Here is a 25,997-nt window from a genome sequence, read left to right on the forward strand (position 1 = left end):
AAGGTTCTTAATTTAACCACTGACAGTCTCAATGTATGGAAAATAATGCTTTTACATTGAAAATTTCACTGCTGTTAATTTTTCCATGTGGTTATTGTACTTGCAGAGACCCAGAAAGGGGCCATTTTCCTTGAGGCAGAAACATAACTACAGAAGCTTTAGAGGTAGTGGGGTCTGACTCTGCTGACAGAAGAAGTGATTTTGAAGAGGAGCACAGTCTGACTTCTTATTGGGAAAGTCATTCAGGTGGAAAACTGCTGATCAGTTACACCCTCATGATGTTTCAATCAGGTTTGACCGTCTTATTTGCTAACTCCCAGTGCTAGCTTCAGGTGTCCATGGGAGAAGTTCCTTGCTGGGAAATGGATGACTCTGTCATGGTGCTGCTGACTGATTTTCCACCCCCACCACGCTGATAACTTCTCAAAATTACTGCTGATTTCTCAGAAGCAAATCGTATGGTTTTGTACGAGGGCTGCATCTGCTGAATGTTAAATAGATTTTGTGTGTACCGGTGTCAGGAGACAGAAAGAATAAATAGTCCCTAAGCAGACAGAAAGGCTATATTTAGGTCTAGACTGAATATAACCTCTGCCTGCCAAATGAAAAAATAATAATTAAAAAAAAAATTAAATCCCAAGCTAAAATGCCTCTTTGTTTCCTGTAATTCTTTCATCATGTTTTAAAACTTTCAAATATAGAACCACAGTCTAGTGTTGGGAAGTTGTACTGTCCTGCCTCTATGACAGTTCCAAGAACATACAGCTCCTTACATGCTAGCGGGGACATGGGAGCACTAAAAATCCTGCCCAGTCTCCTCTGGGGCCTCACTCCCTCCCTATTCATGGTCCAGAGCCCTGCTTCAGTCTTTGCATCAGCAATGCTTTTGGATGTCAGACTCCAGCTCTGCCACAGCCCTGCCCTGCCTGGCCACCATCTACAGGCTGACATCCTCAGCCTTTTTCCATTCCATTCTCACCCACACGGGTACAACTCAGACAGACCTCATCCCATCCCTATCCCATCACCAGGGAGATGCCTGCTCCCTGGCTAAGGTGTGGTATGAATCCTGGCTGTGAATCCTAGTCCTGCCAACCCCAGAGGTGCCCTTGCTGCTCCTGGCCCTCGCAGTGCCCTGACACATGATGCATCGAGACTTTCACATACCATTCTGCCATGCTTGCAACTAATAGGAAAGATTAATCCACAGAAGTCTTAGGCTAAAAGGAATGCAAAGGATTTCTATGATTCCCACTTTAAGATTTTTCTTGAGGAGCACAAGCCTCCCGTTTAAAGAGATTTTGATCCTTAGGACTTTGTGAACCCTGGGGAATGTGTCTGTGTTGCAGTGGATTACACTGAATTAGCTTCAAATGAGGTGCTTTGGATATCTCAGAGCAACCTAGTCACAGAACTCAGCATGGGCTAAATTTAACCTGCTTCTCTGCACCGTCCGTGCTCTGGTTTAGTGGTTTGACAAATGGTCTCCAGGTTTGAAACAGCTTCAGAAACAGGCTGGCATTAATCCCAGATTGAATAGGAAGAACAGAGTGCCAAGAGACACTGGAAAAGGAGCTGCTTGTGAACCACACTCATGAGATTTCAGCCTTTGAAGAGAAGATTCTGAGCTCCTGATGTAATGAAACTTTTGTACAACTGCCTTCCAGTTTTACAATTGCACAACCAGGCTGGTTTTTGTTGCAACCACTTCTGAAGTTGCTAAAAAATTACCAGTTATAGGAAGCCTTATTCCCTCCCCTTTTGCCAAGACTTACTCTTGTAAGCAACGCCGAGCCCCTGCGTAGTGCTTTATGCTCTATCAGGAACAAAACCACAGCCTACTGTGGAGAAACACAATGTATGCCTTTGGGAGGGAAAGACTTGAGGATATAGGATAGCAATTCTTATTTTCTTCTAAAGCAGACCACATAAATGTGAGCAGAGGACCACAAACTCTGTGAGCACAGAGTGTTCTGGAACACATAACAAGAAAGTTGTGTTGGTTAAGTCCCACCTGATGCCCAACACAAAGTAATGCTTCACAGGTTCTGTTTCAGCAAAGGATAGTGATATTTTAATTCCTCAGCACATGATAATGACTCACATGATCACCTGTGTTTTGAATGTAGAAGATTCTGTCATGTGGGTACATATGTAAGTGGTGGGATCAGGAAGAAAAAGCTAAGGCTGAATATCTGAATACTACTTCTCTGTTCTCTGAACTAGAGATCTCTATTGTCCAACTTGCCACTAAAACACAGTAAATACTGTGTGATGGAATATGAAGCTTTCTACACAACCCACTTCAGAAATAGCTTAGAGTTTCTGAGCAACCGCATGCATATTGCTGGCATGCAGCAAAGCGCTAATCTTCCAGCTGAACTGCAAATCAAAACTAACAATGAATGACCAAACACATGATAAAAATTAATCTAACCAGACAGTTAAAAACACTCAGATCTTTTATCTTGATGTCCCCAAAAAATGCTCCCCTGATTCAACTGTCACTTAAATGGGTGTAAATCAGGAACAGTTCATCTACATCTTATACCTGTGCTATAACTTCTAGTAAGCCTCACGAGCTTGATGTGATGTAATATAAGGTGTGAATGAGGTTTTATTCAAAATGGGTTTTACTCTGCAATATTTATCTGTTTGGAAGAAGAAGAGATAATGTACAAGGAAAAGTTAAGGCAAGAATAATCAGCAGGACAGCCTAGTTAGACACATAACAAAGTTTGGTCATTATTATTTCCAAACCTTGAGGCCAGGCTTGCAACAATGAGACCTTTTCCATACTGTCTTGAGAAGTAGCAACAGCTTAGAGGACAGAGATCCCAGTCTCCTCATTTTGCATCAGGTTAATAGGAACAGCGTGGAGGACAAGATGCAGCACATGTTGAAAATATATGCCTATGGGCTATATATTTCATGTAGTTGGAAGGCTGCTGCCTTATAAATCCAAATAACCATTAAGAATGAAGCCAGAGCCCGATGATGCCCAGTAACAAGGCCAAAAGACAGCCATTACCATCAGGCATATGGGCAGCCAAGTGAATAACACAGCCAGGAGGAATGTCTACAGTGCAGCTGTTGGGAAATGCTTATTAAAAGTCCTAACATGGCTGCTTGCCCCTGACAAGTCATTTTTGCTGAAATAGGCATCATTCCAGGTTGCTAGTGAGATTCTCTCTGTTTTCAGCTTTGTGTATTTTGGATACATTTAGCTGAAGCTGGTTGGCTCTTCCTATCCATATCTGATGCTTTCTATCATACCCATCATTTCAGCTTATCATCACCCTCCTGGGAAGCTTCAGTTCCTCAACAGAAATGGCTGGAAATCTCCCTTCATGCATTGTTTCCTTAGCAATTCAATCAGCATAGCAAGAAAGGCTGAAAGCCAAAAGCTACAAATAAACTAGGCTTTAAGGGAACACCAAATTTATCTGCTGCTTTTTTTCTTTTTCATTCCTTTCGTACATGGAAGGTGAGGATGAAGTCTTCCTCCTTAAGGCCTTGAATGCTGTTAAAAACACTGGTGTCTCTAGTAAGGGGTCTGGTGCATATGTGGTATTTTTTATGTTTTCTGTATGGTATAGTTAAGGGTATATTTGTGCCACATTTCTGGCAAGCTGATCAAAGCCATTGCTTTGCAACACTACTGCAAGTATTAGGTGCTCATTCTGGCAGCCTGCTCAGCCTATCACTACCAGAAGTGTCTGTGAAACACTTTTTGTTGCATATAAGGCCCTCTGAGTTGTCCTGGTGGGAGAAGTGTTAAATCTACACGCTATTCATAGCTGTCGACAGCTACAAGATGTTTTCTTTAATCACAAGTGGCAAGTTCAGAATAGAGTTGTTACTGCTGCCATTGTCTTCTTTAAATTTCATTATGGTAATCACGCCAATGTCACTACTTGAAGAAGGTGAAGTAGCTGATGAGGTAGAATTCTGGGAGCATTTTACTAACATGAAACGGTAAGGAATGACTGCAAATGTTCTTCATGAAAAATGAATATTAGACTTGTGTTTCTTGTTCTTCTTGAAAACTTCTACATGAGTGGAGAAGTCCCAATTCACAGCGGCAGGCATGAGAGAAGGGCCAGAACCCCAGCCTTTGATCCTACATTAGCTAAGAAATGAGAAAGCTGAGAGCTGGCTCCTCCTTGCAAGGAGCCTTACAATTATCATATACTTGTCAGCTAGTGGCTAAAGCCCCAAGCAACAGGTGTGTACTGCTTGTGTGTCCTTACATGACATCCAACTATTAATGTTTGTCAGGTGCTTCTTCTGGACCATTACTCACCTCTTATTTTCTATATTGGTAAAGCTGTCTAGATGCTAAAGTGATTATTTTTCTCAATGAGTATTGAGATATTGATGTTAAGTACAGCAAGTCTGTAATAACAGTATCAAGGCATTGAACCAGCTAATTTAAAGTTTGATTAAAAAGCTTTTTTTAGTGAAGTGGAGCAGTAATATCTTGGTTAAAAATCACCATACAAGGCCATGTATTACATAGATCACTTCTCACGTGAGCAAGGAGCCTCTGTTATATGATCTGCTCTCTCACCCATGTATCTCTCTGTCAAAGTTCATTAATTTGGTACTGAGTGTTTAACCCCATTGTTTTTAACAGATCACAGAACCAAGAATAAGCACTGATGGAAGGCATGTGCAGAACCTGGAAGTCTTGCAGAAGGATTCTCTGGGTTGCCACCATGAGAGCAGCAGAAGCCCAAGATTATACTGACAGAACTAATAATGCATTTCCATATGGTATATGCCTATATACTACTTGCCTCTGCTGTTATCTCTTCCTGTTGTGCTATTGGTCAAGTAGAAAACAAGCTGCCTTATCATCCAGAAATATCTGCAACATCAAAACTGAGACAGGGTCTCCATTTACGATAGTGCTAATGAATAATGACATGCACAACATTTCTAAGTGCAGAATAACTCACTTGCAAGAGATCTGTGACTCAGCGCATAACTTTGCTATAGAGAAACTTTATATTAGTGCTAACTAAGCCTTTGTGATTTTCACAAAACATGAAACAGCTACCATCAATAATGCCACTGTGCTTACCAAAACCAGAAGTAGAAATCCTTCTCCCTTTAGCATATTTAAGAACACACTGCTTATAACAGCTCTCTACATGGTTATAGATGTTGTCTACATTTTGACACTAACAGTGGCTGGCCACATTAAATTACTTTTTTAGGTTTAATTGTGGTTTGTTTGATTGTGGTTGGTTTTGTTCAGGTGCGGTGCTCACTGATTTGGAGATATCTAGAAAGTCCTCAGTGGAACCCATTTTACTCAACTCATTGCAATTCATTTGCAGCTGTTAAATTCATTCTTTTAAAACAATTAAATCTCAGTGCTGAAACTGAGATTTTACTGTTAGATACCTTGATCTAGATGGTTGCTGTGCTCCTTAAATCTTTATAGGGTGTGACAAATGTGAAATAAAACAAAGCTGCCAGGTTTTGTGTATGAAGTGAGAATATAAGCTGCCACAGAAGCTGCCTTTGCACAGTAACAGCAATAGGTTGTTTCTAATTGAGATGAGCAGAAATGAAGCAGAACAGTTTATCCATCTCTCTCCAATGTGGTATTCTGTAGGTGAAAGACACAAAGAACACCAAATATTCTTCAGATGAATGGAGACAATGCCTGATTACTGTGAGGGTGAGGCTTATCAAAAGCTAGGTGGCAACAGGACCTTCTGTCCATAAATGATTTGCTGCTTGATGTCTGTGTCAAGAACTGTGGGAAGCATAGAGCATAAAAAAATAAGCCTGAAAAAATATGCAACTCTTGGATATATGTCCATCACTTTGGAGAAAGACAGAAGGTTCACATTTGAAAAGCAAAAGCTGTCTAGTGTGTATAGTACTGGTTCTTCAGCAGATGATTTGCTGCAGGAAAGCAGCCTTGTCCATCAAATTACTCCTGAGAACAGTGTGATGATTACAACCAAGACCATTGCTCTCCAGTGCCAGAGACTTCAATAGTTGCTTGATACAGCTATTAAGACTTGCATAATGCACAGGTAGGAGCAAAAGTACTCTTGAAGAGATGACATCTTGCTGTAGAGACTCCTTTTTTGCTAGCTGTAACACACTCCAGAGCTGAAGCCTAGTGTCTGTTTCTAGTTCATGATTTAACTTTTATATCTAGCAGCGTGTAGCAAAGTCTGCAATTATAAATCCATTCCTTGTCATGCTCGTCATCATGCTTTTATTATCTCCTGTATTACAGGATTAGACGGGTCAATAGCACTGAAGTGACCTACCTCCTTTCTTCATTTGTGCTTTAAGGTGGCATATCCCTGGTTTTCAGATAAAGAATGGAAGGAAAGAAATAGGGTAGACTGATTTGGGTAGCCAATATTGTCCTAAAACACACCCTAGTCTAGAAAAAGCTCAGGTACACTAAATAGAGGCGCGACTAGTCTAACCCTTTGAACTGCTTGTTGCTTTTAGAGAGCAGCAGTCAAATGAAGAGTTAACAGGCCTGAACAGCAGATTTAAACATCTCACCTCTGACTTTAATCTGAAGCTCAGCTTACCCTCATACAATTTCTGTGATCTCTTATACTCACTTTCGTTCAGAATAAGAAATAAGTGATTACCAAGACAAAAATACTATTGGCAGGTATGTGGTCATTGGGGAACATATTTATGTTCTGCATCTATGTTTCTCAAATACTGTAGCTAATCAGTTCCTCTTTTTCAGCTTCATCAAGAAGCTGCTGCTTGTTATATAAGGATAAGGACTGTACAGTTGAGCAATTTTTTAAAACAGGTTTGTCCTTCTAAAGAACCACAAGGCAAAACTAGAATTATTACTGGAAATCATGTAGTTTGCACAAGAAAAGCTACAGAGTTTCAGTTGATACAAAAATAATGTGAGTATTCTGAGTCTTTCTCTGAACTCTTAACTGTCTAAGAGTTAAAACCTCACGTGCTTGGTGGGAGCAGAAATAACTTACAACAGATCACAGAAAAAAACAGCTTGTCTTCCCTCTAAACCATTAAACATGCCAATATAATCTCTGAAGCATGAAATATACATGTGTTTTTTTATTTTATGTATTGCTTACACTTCTTGTGCTACAACTAATATGCCTTGGTCAGCTATCTAACATTACATGACCTCTTAATCTTGCATTCCAATGTCACTAGTGTCAGCCTGTTAAAGGTTAACAGCATCTTGAAAACACAACCTGACTTCATTAACCTCTTGTAAAGACGCTTAATGTTAAAATATGCAATTACCTATTTTCACATCTAAAGTGGTGATACAATTTATGCTTTATTGCTCTTAATATTCTATTAGCAGAGACAACTCACCCTTTCTTTTCTAGTAAAAGAAATTATTACATATTTGTTTGACTCTTGGTTCTAAGGTCCAGGTACTTTTATGTTTATTAACGAAGTGAACAAAATGCTCTCTGAACCTCATCTACTCTCTTGTGAGGGGTGTCTATTAGCCTTTACTGCTGAAAACACCAACACCAATAACACTCCCACATCCACAAATGAGCCAAAGCTAGGCAGCTCCCCAGATTTCCTGCTAATATTCAGCAGAGGTTTCCTGTCCCATAGTACACTGTCCTGAGTAATTGGTCTCAGCCACCCACTTTGGCCTCTTAATGACTTAAAGGATTTTATGATCTAGTAACAGAAATTAATAAAATAAGCTTGATACCAATTTCTGCCTAGGGCTTTCTTTCTTTCCCTAATGAAGCACTCTGCAACAGAGGAGAAAATGATTGCTTTTTTAGCAGTAATATTCTTCCTAGGCATCTTTTCTACAGAGTGTTGTAGAGTTCATTGCTGCGCTCTGAATTTCTCTTATTTGTCTAGAGACTTTGGTTTTTTGTTTATTTGTTAGCTTGTTTTTCTTTTATTTATTGTTAGATTTTAGCTCTAGGCCAAAATCACACACACACATATATATATCTAAAGGAAATTGCATGGGTTTTATTCCTCAAGGTAATTTTACTTTATTAATTTTTGGTACAGATGGAATCCCAAGGAAGATCATTATTTGGTGGGTTGAAAGAAAGAAGTAATGGGTAAAGAAGCCCCACCACAGGTAGCTTCTTCAAGGAGCTTTAGAGTGAACTTGAGAGAGGCAACTGAGGTAGTCAAGAACAGTATTTTCTGTAGGTTTAGTTCTCCAGACTTCCCTGAGATGTCCCCTGTGACAGGAATTCATGAGATACTGGTGTCAAGGTTGGATCTGAATGTTGAGATGGAGAGAGAGAAGCTCTCATAAAAAGCTGCTCATTGGCAGCTCTCTTTTCTATGACTCCTGAAGTGTGGCTGAGCTCGGTTCAACAGGGAGATTTCTGTCTCTTATCTAAGGATGGGAGGTTCTGTGTTGTGAATAGTGACTCAGCTCACCAGTGATTAGCAAAGTGAAATATAGAAAATCCCTGAACAAAACGATGGAGAGGAATTTAAGTTATTTAAGTGGACTTTGACAAGTTCATGGAAAAAAAATAAAATAGTTCTCTTTTAAAGCCTCTAAATTTGGATGATCATATCATCATCTTAAAGTGGCTTGAGTTGTTAGGGACCTTAATGATCATGCAGTTTCAATCCCCCTGCTGTAGGCAGGGTTGCCACCCACTAGATCAAGCTGCCATTGGCCTCATCCAGCCTGGCCTTGAACATGTCATCACTTCTATGTCTTTTCTATTCTTGCTTTGCTGTTGCACCAACACAGAGCAGGACCAACAAAGAGTTCAGAATATAATTTCAGAAACAAACCTTGGTTAGAAAACCTCTCCATGTTGATCCCACTCAAAGCCTCAAGATTAAGATGCAAGAAGTAAGAGCAGATAATCCTATGGTCTTCTGTGGATCTCTCCAAAGATATCCAGATAATCTCTGCAGAGCTGGGCAGGCAATTAAGAAGTGCAGGCAGCCAGGCAGAGAGCAGGCTGGCTATTTTCTTCCAGACCATCACAGCTGCACAGAGCATAGTGTCTCCCTGCACCACATAGTGAATTTATGACATCACTAGCTGTTACCAGAGAAACACAGAAACTACATATTTGGATCTTGGCAGCAAGATATAAAGGAGAAATAGTTTGCTCGTTAGGGGGTCAAAAAGCAAAGCCGAAACAAGCATCCTAAACATCTTTGAATTGGAAGAAAGTTGGGATAGGTTAATTATTCCAACACATACAGTTATAGCTGTGAAAATGCCAGTGTTGTCCTTATTATGTCACTCAAAAAACAAATATGGAAGATCTAGTGCAGAGCCTCTAACCCGCATCTGAACATATCCCTCAGACATTACTAGATCATCATTGCTGTCCTAGAACTTCAGCTCTGCCCAGTGGATATAATGAGGTGCTGTTAGAAATGAAGTATCAACCAAACAATTATTTTTTCAGAAAGTGCTGATACTTGCTAAGAGTTTTCTGGTGAGTTTCCTGGTGAGAACTTATGCCTTTAGACATGTGTTTTATGTCTTTTAAGCGCTTGAGATTTTTGAAGTTACGGAAATAACATTTTTGTCCTTTAGTAACATTCGCTGACATCTTATTTACGTTCCACAGTTAAATGAAAACAGCACTTTTTATGTTTATTTGTACTGAACTATTAAGTAGTTGAGAGGCAGCCAATATTAGCTCTTACACAGGCCTGACCGATTTCACTCACACTGCACATGATATACAAGTTTGATTTGTACTTGTGTTGCCCCACACCTGGAGATTCCCAGATGTGGGGGAGATCTGATGCAACCTGCACAAAGGATGAAAGGCTCATCCTATTTTGCTGTCTCCATTAAAAAAATCTGGTGTGAAATATATCCATGATGGAGAATCTTATACCTACTCCAAGCAGCATTTCTAGCACTGTTCCATAACTGTCTTAAACAAGCACAGGAACATGTTTAATCTGATTCACGTCCTCCCTCTAAAAACCAGACAAGACCTGCTCACCAAATAATAAGTCTGTCTTAGTTTCTGGTAGCCTTGGTTCCCAGATTGCTGTGCCACAAGAGCAATTTGAGTACAGACAGGGCCTTGTTATCTGGAAGATGGCTCAGCGTTCACTGTTGTGCCTTGTTTCAGTGGGATGATGACCAAAGAAACTACTGAACTTCTGCAGAATCATGAGAAAGATGCCCAGAATCATCTGCCCACATGCTGTGGTGCTGGCTCTCATTTCCAAAGCAGAGCTGCAGACAGAGGAGATCATGACAGCTTTGAAAAACTTTGCTATCTATGCAAGTTCCTTTTTTTATCCTTTGTAGTGAGTCACTTTGGAAGGCTCCTTTTTTGGTTCTCTTTAGTTAGACTGCTGATTCCTTTATCTTGCATGCCTGGCTTACCCTCAGACTTGTGACTTGGATGCAGCAGTTACTGGGGCTGTTGTCATATTTTTTCTCTCTGGAGTGAAGTTTTATCCTTTCCCCATTTTTTATTATTATTATTATTATTTTTAAATAAAAGATGCTTCTTACAGGGACAGAATACACTACCTGCAAAAATCTACCTATAACCACATAGTGTCGGCCACACAGACTGTGGCGTCACTTAGAAAGGAGATGAACTGGCTGTGAGCTGGCATGGGCCAACTGGGAGCTGCTGTGCTCCTAAAAAAGGGCTTTGCCAGGAAAGGAGAAGAACTTATCATCCACATGATATTTTGGCTGTACTACACAAGCAAGTCGGTAGTGTGTCTGTACACATTTATATGAGTACTGTCACTCTTTAAGATGAAAGAGGTAGGGTTGCTTTGTGTCACTTAGGAGTTTTTGCTATTCATTCTGCTGGAGCCACGATTTTCCACTAGATCCTTATCATGAAGGTCTGAAATGCCCATGAAGGGCTACTGCAAACTTATAAATTGAAAACACAGCCCCCAGTTTCTATCATAACTGGCACCACATCTCTATAGGGTCTGGTGCTGCAAACCTGTGGCTGTATTCCATTCAGTAGTCACTTATGAAATTCATTTGTTCCTATTATTGACATAAGAGCATCTTCTTCTAAAAGCATTCAGAAGCAGCTTGCTCTGCTGGCTGCCTACAGCTTCAGTATTTGGGCTTCAAACATACTGAGACATGCTGATTTGTTTAAGAGCTGTAGTCCTTTCTGGAATGTTTTTTAAATCATATAAACATTCCTACTAGTTATATGGGTTCCTAAAGTGTTATCTTTTCATGCAGGCACAAATTTAAGTTGACAGCGTACTTTCTAATCTTCCACTACAGGGCCAGCTTGCTATTGATAGAGGAAAAATCTATCAAACAGCTCTATGATGTCTTGCAAGAGAAGACTTTTGATTAATTCTGATTAGGAAAACAACCTACTAAGTACATGTGCTTTTGTTGGTTCTTACTATGCCTAGTGTTGGTGGGACTCCTGGTGGTGAGAGAGGGAAGAGAAAGAAAAGTACCAGGATTGTTTAATAGAGGAAGGAAGGTATTTTCACTGACTTATGTTTGCCATTTACTATTACCATGCTGCCGACAAAAGCCTCAGTGCTTTGAATTCTCTCACTTACAGGCTGCAGTGTACTGGTGCTTTCCTTACATACATACTTCTTAACTCTCCTTAAGAGTGTCAGCGCTGCTTTAGAAGAGCAGCATGGGATATATTTGCAACAACACCATCTGTGTTTAATTTTCCTTACTTTGGTGTCAGACAAAATCCTATGGTCCAAACGATCAAAAGGGACAATGCTAAACCTGCTGCATTTTAGGGATTTAAGCCTGACTTGGCCTTTTGCAGAATATATATATTCTGAAGTCAATTCATTCTAATAGGCATTAGATTATGATGACCTTGGTAACATACCATCTAAACAAAGTAGTGGATGTTGGTGACTGTTCTGACAGGAGCAGTTCCCCACTGAAGAACAGTGTGCTGGTGTTGGGTAGGATGCTCTTCCTTGCTGACTTCTACCTGGGTCCTGAAGGCTCTGGAAGGAGTAAAGGGCAACCTCCTTTACTGAGGATCTCCATGGGGAAGGAAGATACATTGTGCACGAAAAATCTGCTGTAACCACTTTTTAATTGTCTGCCCAATTGTAGGGCTAAACAGATTTTGGGTGGTACTGATACACCACCTGCACTGGTTTCCTGTGTTCCCAGCAGCACGGCTGAGCCTTCAGAACAGTTGTTCAGTGATATCACTGGGCGGCTTGCTGTACTGTCAAATTGTTCTCTGCCTAGTTTCTCTTGATTAGTTTGCCTCCAATTATCAATGAGCTTTATTATTTTACACACACAACATTTAAATCTGTATAGGTGACACTTTTCATGCTGAAAATGCATTACACCATTGACAGGCTTTGCAGCTGGCTGAGTAGCAATAAAGGACATTCATTTGAAAACTGAGCAAGGAAGAAAAAGAACTTGGAAATGCAGTTTCTAATGCTTTCATTTAGATATTCCCACTGGACCACGCAAACAGCTCTTCCCATCTATATTATGAAAAAAGCCAAGAGAGTCTTTTTGTTCTTAAAGTCTTTTAAAATTAAAACCTTTGAGAGCTTAATTAAAAGTACTGTAAGAAAAACGTGCAGTTCACTTACAGCAATTGACTTGAGGTTTATATACCATTGCCAAGTCCTGAATCAAGAACAACTGTTGTGTGCACTGTTTATGTTAAAGAAAGAAATACTTAAATTCCATGTAAATACTTAAAGGGAAGGTTTCTTTTAAATTTGTTAATAATGAACCTGAGGTTTTTTTATGGACCAGTTGGGGGTAAAGTGGCTTGAGAAGCAGGTCTGTGCTGGATATGGATGTGTCTGTGCATAATGAATGGCCAGTGGATGGATCATGAGGTCCAGAAAAACTACTAGAGAGATGGTGTGGTTCTTGGGGCGGTCAGTAGAGAGGCCCATTTATTTGTGTGCATCTCTGTGCATAAAGCAACTTGAGACAAGATAACTCAAGGGCCAGATACTAGGATTACTACTTATAGTACTGCCAGCTAATGGGGTGATTTTATGCACATGTTTCCCACAAACATGCCTTCAGTCTGATCACCTATGAAAGGAGAATGGGATGAAATCTGTGGTGCTGTTTTTGTTTGTGTGAGTACTGAGTGTGGGACAGGAATAGGGATGGGTTGAAGGACACCTTAAAGCACATCTCTCTCTGTCTGCTCATCCAAGCCTTAAATGCCTCCAGGGATAGGGTTCCTGTCTGTGCTGACTTGCGTTGCCAGTTACGTGCAACTGGTGGGAATACACGCCCAGCCTCCCTACTGGATTCTGCAGTAGACACACTATGGAAGCCTAGGCAGAGCTTTATCGCATCATTACGTGCATCTTTCCTCATATAACTGTAGCACACCTAAATGGTTCACTTTCATCCGTTTAATTTTTTCTCTGCATCTCCTTAAACGCTTGTTCTGAGACTGAATGCTCCCCCTATGCCCGCACAAATCACCTGGGGGTCAGTAGAGCCCCGCAGGCAGCCCCCGACCGCTGCCTCGCCCGCCCTCTGGCGGCACCGTGCAGCCACGGAGCCACTCTGTGGGCACCCGAGCTCGGATAAGCAAGATAAAAGGGGACTGCTCAATCCCCAGACTTCAGCTCACACCCTCTCAGCATCTGTTTTTCCCGGTATTTATGGGGAGGCTTTGCTGTGCTACCTGCTGCACCGTGTCATGACTCCTAGCAATGAGCAGCACTTGTGTTTTCCAGCTCACTGAGCTGTCTACCCGCACTGAATTTTATGTGTGTTTGAAATTAGCCTCGCTAGCTTCAAAGCCTGTATTTCTCCGTGAATAAAGTGGTTTTGGTTGCCACGAACAGAAAACACTAAGAATTAGGTAGCTGAGCTGGACACAAAACTGAAGTGATGAGAAAAGGTAACTATAGAGACAGGATTTCCCCTGGCACAGAGGAAATAAATTAGCATCATGACTCAATAAACCTGGGCAAAGGTTCCTGCTAGAGATCAATTTCTAAAGTCTCTGTCTATATGACTTTCAATTGATTGTCTAACATGATGGTGCTAGTGGTTTTCAGCTTGAGTACACCAACAAACACAAAAGAAACAGGCGCAGAAGTGACATAATACAGATTGATCCATCCAGCAAGGAGTGCAACTTGAAGGTGAGGCTTAGGGAAGGACCCCAGGGGTTGTTATGGCAGGCTTCCAAAAAGGGCCGGAGTCTGAGTTCTCTACCAACTACTACAGCACAGGCCTCTGTGTGGTTACACATCTGTGCACTCAGTATGACCCGAGGGCTCAGAATCTCTCCATTCAATAATCAGCAGAGCCAAAGGGTTTGCACTGAAGCCAAGAGGTCACACAGTGATGGTCTAGAGCAAGAGAAACCGTACATCCAAATTGTAATCACAGGTGTTGCAACAGCTCAGGTCCCTCCAGTGATAGCAAGTGGTGCAGAGCAGCAGCTGTACCTCACGTGCAATGGGGAATCACAGCTCAGAGTCTCACTGAGGCGCTTGTTCTTAGTTTCAAAAACCAGATTGCAGCAACGAAGCTCAGTGGAGCCCTGCATTTGACCTGCTAACATTGCAACAAACTCACAAAGCACTGTAGTGACTCAGACTTGCAAACAAGAAGTTCATTTATCATACTTTCCAGAGAGCAAAGCTCTGAGCCCAGACTAGTCAACTGCCAAGACCACGCTCCCAGCACATCATTAGCAATCATTTACCATTCCCTTGTGCACAAACGCCCCTAACATCAAACACTTGCCTGATAAGTGGTTGTAGGGTCCTTGCACCTTGAGCAGAAGAGGGTAACAGAAACATGCAAATCAGTGAACACTCAGTAAATATACCATCAACACCCCTCATTATGGAAGTTTCTCACAGCAGGGAACACTGGATAGAACACCTGGGCCTGCCTTGTCTTATAACAATTACACAAATAGAGGAAACAGCACACAGGATTATGCCACATTCAAATGAACAAGACTTGCAGAAAGGCTATGCATGCCTAAATGAACAGCCAGGCTGCCACAGCTCCTTACTGTCCTCAGTACCTGGGCTGTGCTGGTGCACTGCTGAACATCAACTATGCTACAACACAGAAACAAACACCTCCAAACCCTACAACCAAATGAGCAAAATAACATAATAAAACCACACTGCTTCTTACCGTGAGATGCTTCTTGCAGCAGACCTGGTACAGAGGAACAGCCCTTGAACTGCGTGGAAGCAGGGGAAACCTGAATGCCCGGAAATAGGGTCTTTTCTAGTCTGTAGAGTGATAAAGTACATACACCTGTGCTTCCTGATGGAGGTTAATGCTCGCAGGGTAAAACCTGTGCTAAAAAGCCAGGCTATAGCTGGAGGCAGTCACAGGTGGTAACACTGCAGTGTTATCAGAACACACACCAACATTTCCACTTCTACACTCTGTGTAAGTGATCTGGTCCCACCGTGTGCCCATACAGCACACTGCAGGAGCACTATGCAGCACTCTGATTCACTTGCAGTGTGTTCATGTGAGAAGGGCATGTCCTGCAGTCACAGACATTACAGGTCCAGGTTCAGAGGAACCATTTGCAAGCTTTTCCACCGGTTTGAGAGAAAATCATGGCAATCTTTGTCACTGTTCTACATTTCTGCCACTGTCCAGGTGGAACTGGCATAGATAATGCTCAACTTTTAATTATGTTGCACAGTTATCAGGTGATTTCTTTTACTACTTCAGGGAACAACGGATTCACCCGTAGCTGCTAGAGAGGCAATGGTGGAATGATATCTTGCAAAAGAAAGTTAGCTGAGGTGACGCTGGAGCCATGCAAACACCACTTACTGCCCGGACTCTGCTCTATGTTGTATGGGCCCAGCCTTCATGCAGCTCACGTTTTCCCGTGGCAAATCGCGCTGCTCGGCACGGGCAGCCCCACGTGGGGGCAGCGCTGGGACACGGACCCCTCCTGCCCTCCGAGGAGCGAAAACGGCCGCCCGCAGAGCAAGCAGGACCCGGCAGGGGGCAGCAAACCCCTTCGGGAGAGCGGCGAGGAGCCGCGGAGGGGGAGCTGGGTGAACCGCTCGCGTCCCTCGGGTGAGCCCCGCGTCTCGCAGCCGTGTGGCCCGGGCTGCGGGTGTGCAGCGTTGAGCTGCCCTGCGTCACTTCTCTCTGCCTGTCGTTCACCTCCGGCATCGTTCCGGCAGGGTTCGGGGTTCCGTGTATTCGTTGTCTCTTCTAAACCAAGCGCTACGCTCGGTTGTATTGTGAACGAGCGCAGTTTGCGAGCCCGCTCGAAGAAGCGATTGACCCCGATGCTGAGCTCGGGCTCCTGCTCACACGTGGCCGCCGCGCTGCAGACCGGCCGTCCCGTCCCGCTGTGCTGCCAGCGCCCTCTGCTCGCACACGGCGCAGCGCTCAAGGCACAAACACCTGTCGGAACAACGTGCCTTGCTTCCCCTTATTGCCTTCATCAACCTCCCCACTCCCCCATTCCGGATCCCTTCATCCCCTCAGTTTCCTCCCGGTAAACACCTCGATGCCGAGACAGGTGCTAACGGGTTTCTGTGTATTTGTCGCTCTTTCTGAGCTGCGTGCCTTAAGCGGCACAACTCCCCGTGGCCGCCGCTTGCGAGCTTTGTTTCTGACCGGCGGCCTCATCTTTGCTCGGGGTGATTCCGAGCTGCCCTGCAGCCACTAATGAACTCGAGCCTCTTGCTGTGATTGCACGCTGCTGTCCCTTTCCACGCGGCAAGGGGGGAAGGATGGCTGCAAGAGTTCGCCTCAACGACTCGAATGCCCATTTCCCACACGTCTTCTCTAGCACGAACTAAAATAGTCCACTTGCAAAGAACCTGATTCAGCTTTCTCGATTCCACAATAACAGATGGATTGCTAGACTGTTTACTGTTGCTTCCCACAAACTTCCTGTTAGTAAACTCCTGTATTATTTATGAAACAGAAAAATTACAAAGAAGTAACCTAGCAGATTACTGCCTGCCGATGAACCACTGCCAGGGAAACTTTTTATACAAATCTGCGTATGAGAGCAAAGATCGCTCCTGCTGCTGCTTTTTGGTATTATTCTCACTACTGTTGTTTCACAATATCCCGCAGCCCTGCCTGAATGCGTGACCCTGCTGAGCCGCGCTCTCAAGTGGTATTTCCAGCACCCAGACACAGGCAAATCGAGGTATCAAAGAGTGGGTGAAGGTACGAGGGAGATAAAAACAGGAAAGAAAGCATGCATGCTTGTCTGCTCCGCGTAAGGAATGTTTGAAGCCTTTCTTTTACAATGACGATGGTGAGGGAGATGTTAGTAACGCGATATTAATCTCTTCTGCCCTAGTGCGTGAAGCCTGCTATCTGTTGGTAGAAAACAGAGTGCTATCGACCACCTTCATACCACTTCTGACACGAGTAGGCAGTAAATGCAAAGGAAATATTTTCCTCTCCGTTTGGCTGTTAAATACCACAAAACATGCGAGCAGAGCGGAGCACTTTGTTAGTGCGGCACGCCGTAGGTTAGGCTGATTCCTGACTTTGAGCTGAGGGGAGGCCAGCCTGGAGCCCGCTGCACAATTGTATCGACAAAGCTCGTTAATTTAAGGGTTAGTCCATAATGGAAAGGAACAGGACTTAGAAATAGAAATCTTGTATGTTACCCAAAGTATTTGTAGTGGTTCTGGAAATAACTTGACCTAACACAGTTACTCTGTTTTTAAGAGTTGCTATTTTACTTCCCCGTCTTCCTGTTCCATTTATATATTCTGTACGAACAAATTGGCTGTTCCACCTGATATTTATGATTGTAGACATGCATCATATATACATACAGAAACAGACTGAAAATGTTCCTGATCTGAGATACAGATAAGTCTTCCTTGATATTTTTCTTGGATTCCCGAGGCTGAAATCAGAACTCCAACGAGCACTGCAGACCGACTGCTTTCTGTTGTCAGCCTTGCCACCACGGATCATTTACTGCAAAAAAGTTTAACAACAGTAGAAAGCTGCTGTGTATTGCAGGCATCTACAGGACTCTGATTTAATAATCATACACCTTTGTAAGAACAGCGCCTGCAAAGAGCTGAGATTGAATAGAACAGGGCATTTCTGATCCTGGGGCAGAGCTCGCTTGGGCACATTAATCAGTGAGACTGCATCACGTAACTGATTGCTCGTTTCAAACTGTAATGTCTTCTCTGGTCAAATTCTCTCTTCTCTGCCCCTTCAAACACTCTCACTCTGAGCTGCTATTGACAGAAAAAGAACTGAATTTTATTAAGGGCAGGCGACCAGCCGCAGTATCTCGCTCCTGATGCTCGTTTCTCTGACAAGGAGCTCGTGACAGATGTTTCTGTGCTTTATGCAAATAGGAACTTCATGGATCAGTTTTCCTTTTCTCTGTGGAATATACGTGGCTGGAAAATAGGAATCCAGCTCCACAGCATGAAGGGAAAAAAAAAGAAAGCAAAAGCCACTGACCAAACAGGCAGCCGAGAGCAAGCAAGTGGTGCACGTGCAATCAAATGGATGTACTGCTGGCTCCTCGGGTCCCTTCTGAGTGCCTTCAGTCAGGCGGTGCACGCAGTGCAGGTTTTGTGGCTTGCTGTGCCACCACGCTATTGCTCACAAGTCGCTTCTGAAAGATGAACAAATCTTTCCCAGGCTGCGTGTGATTGCTCCTTCGCAGATCTCCGATGCGCTGCTTTCCTTCTCACAGGAGTTATGAATATCTGTATTAGAGTTAATATGGAAGTGTAATCAAAATAGTGGAGCTGAATTTGCATACGAAGAAAGGATTGCAACCTGTGTGTTATAGTGTATAACATGTAGATGTATAATATAAATGTGAAATAAACAATGTGGATTTAGTTGTGCTTTTAATAATAGCACAGACAACTGGGTGTGTGTGATTGCTGAACAGGAGATGGAAAATTTCCTCCCTATGTATTCAAATAAAGAACCCCCCAAAACTAGCAAATTAGTGGAGGTTTAAAGGGAATTTAGTTTTACAGATTATTATATAGTATAGAAAATTCATATTTAGTAATTTCTAAAAATCATGTAATAAGGAGAGGTCGCTCAATATTCCCTGCTATTACCCTAGAAATTCTGAGAAGTTCCTAAATGCCAATGAATAAAAAAAACCACTGGTGTTTTTTAATTAAAATTACTAAATAAAATTAATACAGTTATTTTAAACTGATCTGCTCTTCTTGCATTATTTCTAACTTTATATTTTAAGGTTTCTGGGCAAGTATTTTTTACCATCAGATGTCAGATTGTGTCTAATAGATCCTTAGTCAATTCGTCTGCACCCGAATCTCTTGGTGCGCCTTTTGTTCACCTTGCCTATTTTGGGTGTTTTAAAAGGTATCGTGGGTCACAGAAATATCTTATTGGAGATTTTTATTAATATAATTTAAACTCTGTATCTCGTCCACTGTAAGCATTTGGTTGGAACCTGGTATTTTTTCTTTAACTGAAGCCTGGTTTTGTGTCCTGATACTGTATCGAATCTTGTCTCCATATCACGACTGCTGAAAGCCAGGAGGAGAGCTTTACCTGATGCACTGTTTTATATAGTTTTGCTCAAAAGTTCCTTTCTTTCAATTCAAATTTACAATAGGGTTACTGATTTTGCATGGATTTATTTTAATTGACTCCTTTAGGAAAACAAAAACCAACAAAACACCCAAAGATGAAGTGCCAGTACCAGAAAAAGAAGCAGGGCTACGTGCATAAATGACTATCCTGCTATAACGAATGTAACTTAATTGGACAGCAGATAATTAGCAATATGTTGGTACATCTTCTATCACGTCCGCCTTTGCAAGCTGCAGGTAAGGTGCCGTTTCAGTTGGACCTGTGTCTGAAGAGTCAAATGTCATCCTGGAATCAAGTATTAATAGAATAAATTTAATTTTAGTTTTTCATAAGTGCAGCTGCATTTTCCATTTAATTACAGGTTCCCACAGTAGTAATTTTTCCATGACCTGCTCAATCTCAAAAGTCAGAAAATTGCTTCTTTTTTTAAAGCTGACAATAGCACGGTATGTTTCCAAAGGAAAAAGACAAATTACAGAAAATCATTACTTGAAGCGTATTTCAATAGCCGGGAAGAAATCTTAATTGAAAAGTTTGCTACAATGTGAAAAAGTTAGCAGTGCTTTGTTTTTAATGATGATGATATTTTCTTCATTATCTCACATTGCTTCTATCTTTAGAAGTTGTTTGTGATCCGGTGCCTTTCACTTCTTGTGCCCCCCCCCCTTTTCTTTCCGAAAGGGTTAGAGAGAACGTTTTTAGGAAGCGATGATTTTAACTGAGGGGGAATTAATTTGTAGATGTGTTTAATAATCCAAACCGATTGCTGAGAAACTGATGGGAAGGTAATGGGAATCTTCAGATTTCTTTGTGTAGATTTCAAAGCAGTCTGTGAGCCTTTATTTTCCAGCAGTAGCCAGTTTCCCTAGTTTCCAAAGGGGAAATTGCTGTTTTAAAAGAATTTTGTAACCATATAATTATCGTAATATATGTACAGGTGATATTGTAGCATATTTATGTTAAAGTTTAACATGATTTAAGTCAATAATTGACCTAGAAATGAGCAACGTTAGAGTAATCCTTAAATGAGTATGTACTTTAATGATGTCAGCTTGGCTAATGGGTAGGAACGTGATGAAGCCGGTGCCCAGGCCACCACGCAGCCCTGGCTCAGGCTTGCTCTTTTCCTGAAGTGTTGTGTTTCGAGAAATGCAGGCAGGGATTTAAGGATTTAGGAATGCAAAGGCATCACGCAGTACGGTCAGGAAACGGTGCTGCCGTTTGCAGGAGGGTGGCCCTGTAATGGGGCAGCAGGGTGTCTGCAGCTGCTGGCAAGCAGTCCCTTTCTGTCTCTGTTGTCCTGCACAGGGGACCTTGGGCAGGGCCATATCCCACATGAGATATCACAAAATAAGCTTGAAAATCATGACATGCAGCCCATCTTTCCAGGCACCTCTCATCTATGCATTGGGTTAGAAATGTGGTTACCACTGTGGGACACCAGCTCAAAGCTGGGCTGACTAACCATGCCACATCTGCCCTTTGCTCCTCACCTGGCTGTGGTCTGTGCCATGCAGAGCAGCTCCCATGGAGCAGAGCACAGTACATGTGGCTGGTTCTGTGGGGCAGCCCCAGGCCTGCAGAAGACTTTGGAGGGGCCAGGGCCAGAACAGAGGGCATGGGCACCATGGGAGGAGGAGGAGGCTTGTGGTGGAAATAGTCACTGGCATCTCTTCACCTGAAGGAAGCCTTTCCTGGGGTCCCTTGTGCTGCCATGAAGTAACTGGAAAAGTGTTGCCTTTCCAGGTGGGTAGCCATGGTAATACATCTTGAGCAGTTTCAGCAAGGGAAAACACAGAAGAATAAATCACTCTTCCTCATCTGCTGAAGCTTTTGCGCTTTTCCCCATCGCTGTGTTCTCCATGTCCTGTCTTTAAATGAGTGTAGCTCTTACAGTTAGGCCCAGGCCATGGTCCTGTTAGAGAAAGTGATGATTAGTGCAATCCTTATTATAAAGTAGATGACCATTAGAGGAGGAATTGGATGTATTCTGTCTTATTTTCAATGAACCAGTAGGTCAGCTTTACCCAGGTGGCTCTCACTATAAAATGTACAGAGCGAGCTTGGAGTATTGTTGTCTGCACAAATGCTGGGGCAGCTCCATGGTGATAGAAATGGTTATAATTCAGTCAAAGCTGATTCTACCTTCATGGCAGTAACTTAATGATCTAACTACAACCATTTCTGCATGAGGCAGTACCTTTCTTCTTAAGGTTATTTAATTTTAAATGTTTAAATTTAAATTGGAGATTCTGGTTTTGACTCTGGTTAATCGCCCAGTAGTTTAGAGACAAAACGCTCACCTACAGGAAAATTAATGGGCTAGTTCATGGTACGAAAACTGTACAAAGGCAGCAAGGAAAGCAGGACTACATCCACCACTTGTAGTCAGTCATGCTTGCTGACACTTTCACTTTCCACCACTTTGTTTCCTTCTTTGCTGGTGTGGAAAAGTGGGAGCTCCCTTATGAGGGAGGAATTTGATTTTTCTTGGATTTTTTTCTTTTTTATGTTGTGCTTTTAATTTTATTATAATCTTCCAGTCATGTATTGAAATATGCCGTCAGGTTTTACAACCCACCTGGTCCCAGACCACACTGATCTGGAGAGTCTTTTTTCCCTGACAGCTGGCTGATCACCAACACAACCTGATGGGGACTGGGCGACTCAATGGAAGGACCTTGACCTGCCGCCAGCCGCTCTTTGTTGGGCGCTTTCAGGCCGAGGCCTCCCCCAATGACGAAGGTGATTTCTATTTGCCAAAGTGGAGAGACAACAGGAGGAAGAATAAAGAAAATCTTCTAAGCAGTCAGCTGAACTTGTTCAGACTGATACCAGCCTGCAGCATTCAGACAGCAGCTAACCCAAGGTTTCCCTAACCTTGGCACAAGTGCGGGAAATAGTTGGAGGAGGATGAAGTGTTCTTGAACCGTTTATCCAATGTATCAAGCACAAGAAGGCTTTTCTACTATATTAAGCATGTGCCTCCCTTTTCTTCCCCTTTAAAGAAACTTTTTATTGTAGACTATAAAAGGGGGGGGGGGGGATAATCCGTCTCTGTCTGCTTGTGGACCCCTGTGCTGCTTCTGCATTACCCAAGGACAAAGATGCAAATCAGGACCTCCCCAGTATAAATGCATTTATAAGGCAAATTTCTTGCTGAAGTCTTACGGTAAAAGCAAAAGGTTAAAAGAAATAGTGGTACTCAAGTGTCGTTTTAAACAGAAAGAAAAAAAAAATATATATATTAACCACATTCTTAAAAACATCAGGCAGAGCTTCCCTGGAAGCATCAAAAACAGCATTCCAGATAAAAGCAGCATGATGTGAAAAGACCTGATCAGCAACAGATTGATGTCTGGGCTTGGGGACTAATGTAAGAACTTAAAGACTTGGCTAGAGAATGTATCTTGAGAAGCATAAACATATAAGAGGATGCCAAACCATGAAAGGCTTCCTTTGCACTGAGAATTCAGAAAACGGCGTGTTGACAAGCGGAGAAGCCAATGCTGCAAGCAAAGCACATAGGGTGATGAATAAACTCAGCCTTTAGGAGACTAGGGTGAGATCTACAAAGGGGCCAACCTATTCAGGCACAGCTTTAAGTGCCTACACCCAGATTTTAGGTGCTGCCAAGCCTTAAACCTATCTACCTAACAGCCACCTGGTGCTGCCAGTGCTGCGTCCCACCAAGTAGGGCAGCTGGGTTTGGTCCCACTTGGATGCCTCAAAGCCTTGCTCCATTTCAGCATGGCCAGGGGGTATCTTGAAGCATGCCTGCTGGCTAACCACAGTGCAGGCACAACCAAAGGCCACACCTCTTGTGTCACACTGTACGCAACAGAAAATACTTCTACTGGATTCCTCCTGTACCTGATATTTGTACTTCATAATTCAGAGTGTTGGCTGGTGCTTGGTCTTAAGGTGAGAATGGAGACTTCCAGGAGACTCCATGTAGCCTGCTGTCCTTCATCTGGCACAGAGAGTTGGGGTGAGTACGTGCCTCAGCAGAGGCCATCTCCATAACCGCCTCAGAGCTTAGCTGGCTGTAAACCTGCAAGCAACAAGCAAGGCAAAGGGACAGATGTGGCTCATGTGGTTCTTCAACATGAGACCTGGTCACCTTTTATGAACTGGAGGAGTCTCTCTGAGATGCTGGTAGCAAATCAGCATTTCTCTCTTGTGAGAATAAATCACAGTCTTCCTCCAGCTGAATTTAAAATTGTAAAGTTCAATAACGAGCCTAGAAATACACAGTGGATTTACATATGATGTGGGCCAGCTATGGAAAAACAGTTATTAGGAAGCCAAATACATCTAAGCTAATGTGCAGTCTGATTTTTAATGGATAAACTCAGTTTTAATGTTCTTTTCTATGAAGAATAGATGTATCTTCAGAAACATGAGATGCGCATATTGTAATCAAGCGGAGAGGGAAAAAAAATAAACTCTTTATCTAAAAGAGCAACTTAAGAGTGCAATCCAAAGCAGAGAACTCAGATAACTTTGTCTTCTTGCATTTAGCAATCATACCACGCACCAACCCAGGCTAAACCCTGCCTTTCTCTGGTGTGGAAGAGATCTTGAAAGTCCTCTAAACTCGTTGACTCACTCCACTTTTGTCAGGCCTCCCACGTAAGCATGTGGATCCAAATGCAGTCACACCTCGAGATGTGCTCCTGCTATTGTCAGTCTCTGGGAGGCTGACCGCCTCCTGGGGAGTGCCAGTAAGTACCACAGCACCTCTGCTTCCAGCACAGCCATTAATGACTGTGCAGCTGATGGCTCTCGTCTGCGTTTGGCTGGCGGGCATGGTACCACCAAACTTGAGCTCACTTGTCACAATGGCAATCGAGTTGGAATTTAATTATCTGCTGGAGAGAAGCCCTGACAGCTGTGGCGTAGGTTTCTCACTGTAGATGTTGCCTTGATCACAAGAAAAATATCAAGGGCTGGTGAGAAAAGCCATGTTCTAAAAGCATCTCTGCCTGGGTTAGACCACTGCCTACCACAGAGGTACGTGCGATTATCTCAAAGCTGTTTATTGGCTGTTGTGTCAGATTGTGGTTCAAGTTTGCCTTTTCTGAAAGTTGTCCTCAGGAATCCTTTAACTCCACCAGAAGTAACTTTTCTTTTCCAGGGCTGAGGCTGGGGGTGCAGTCTGCTCACTGCATTAGCCATGGTGTAGGGAACGTGCAAGCTCTACCACCTTCCACCAGACTGCCTGCTGATGGCACTGCACTAGCAGCAGCTACAGTGAGGTGAGACCTCTCTGTTTCCTTACAGTAATGATTACCACTAAAGGGCCCACACTGGGAGCAAGAAGCCACCCCCTTTGACATTTTACACTTTTACATCAACTCATGAAAGTTGCTAAAATCAAACAGGGCTTGGCCATTGTGGCCCACTTTAAAATCTCTCAGCAGTGATGATGGGCATTGCCTCGTGGGTAAAAATAAGTGTTTTCCTAAATTGCAAAGCTTAACTCTGGTAGTTTTCACAGGGTTTTGTAAAACACCATCCTGCAGTTAATCACACTGCTCTCAGGTGCATGCTCTGGCATGTGCTGGCCTACCATTTATCTGTGTCTTTTCTCTTTCCTAGCATTACTGCTGTTGCTGCCAGCACCAGCCTGGGAGAAGGAGCATTCTGGCCTTGACTTGAAGAGGGGTGAAGCCATCTTTGCCTTCAAAGATGCTCCTCTGCTCACGATGTTCCTGCTTGGAGCCATTCTCTGTCTGCAGGCCGCCAGGAGATACAAGCAATGATTCCCAGGCTTCATGTGCTGCACCTGGCGGTCAGAAACAAAACAGACATGTTGCTCCTCTTGCAGTCTAGATATTTGTTCTTTACTCATTTAGGTTTCCTTTGGCATAGAGGAGCTCATGCTAAAACAAAAAATTGAAAAGCAGCCCTTCTGATATATCACATCCCATGTGTTATTGCAGAAGCCAAAGTAACGTGCAGCTTAGTGGATGGAGAGAGTTAGCCAGATGCTGAACTGCCACCTACCCTTGTGTACTGGATGGCACATCCAGTCCTGTCCTGTGCAGCAAGGGCAGTGTGAGCACTAGTCTGTGAGAGGCTGGGGAAAGCCTTGCTCACTCAAAAAGCTCATCCGCTGCAATCTGTTTCATGCACTAACAGCCCTTGCTGACTGCAATTAGGATCAGGGGAAACATTTGGAAATTCTGGAGTTAAAAGCCTGTAAGTTGCATGAAGATAATGCTTAATAAACATGAATACATGGTAGGACTTTTTTTCCCCATCTTCTTTATATGACTTTTAGACTTACAAGCTTTTATCTTATTTTATGAGGCCATGTGAAATAAATTAAATGTAACACAAGATGCTGTTAAAAAAGATTTTATGACATCAAGAACTGGTTCTATATTAGGACCAGATCCTGCACAGACTGATGCATGTGAGTAATTTTGCT

The 25,997-nt window shown here is 42.8% G+C and overlaps 2 long non-coding RNA genes across 3 annotated transcripts; both read right to left on the reverse strand.

Annotated features, from left to right (window-relative positions):
• Positions 1 to 10,036: 10,036 nt before the first annotated feature.
• Positions 10,037 to 15,181, reverse strand: LOC107316533. Its single transcript, XR_001556414.2, has 3 exons — positions 15,128 to 15,181; positions 11,838 to 11,961; positions 10,037 to 10,213 (listed from the first exon to the last, which is right to left on the reverse strand). It is a non-coding gene; the product is annotated as an uncharacterized LOC107316533 (long non-coding RNA).
• A 2,365-nt stretch (positions 15,182 to 17,546) lies between these two features.
• LOC107316542 lies at positions 17,547 to 25,997 on the reverse strand. Of its 2 annotated transcripts, none has more exons than XR_001556421.2 (3): positions 25,134 to 25,997; positions 22,140 to 23,612; positions 17,547 to 21,473 (listed from the first exon to the last, which is right to left on the reverse strand). It is a non-coding gene; the product is annotated as an uncharacterized LOC107316542 (long non-coding RNA). The 2 variants fall into 2 exon arrangements; XR_001556420.2 differs by having other exon boundaries at positions 22,140 to 22,310; positions 23,432 to 25,990.

This window comes from Coturnix japonica, chromosome 7 (genome assembly GCF_001577835.2).
Source record: "Coturnix japonica isolate 7356 chromosome 7, Coturnix japonica 2.1, whole genome shotgun sequence".
In the NCBI taxonomy this organism is placed as follows: domain Eukaryota; kingdom Metazoa; phylum Chordata; class Aves; order Galliformes; family Phasianidae; genus Coturnix; species Coturnix japonica.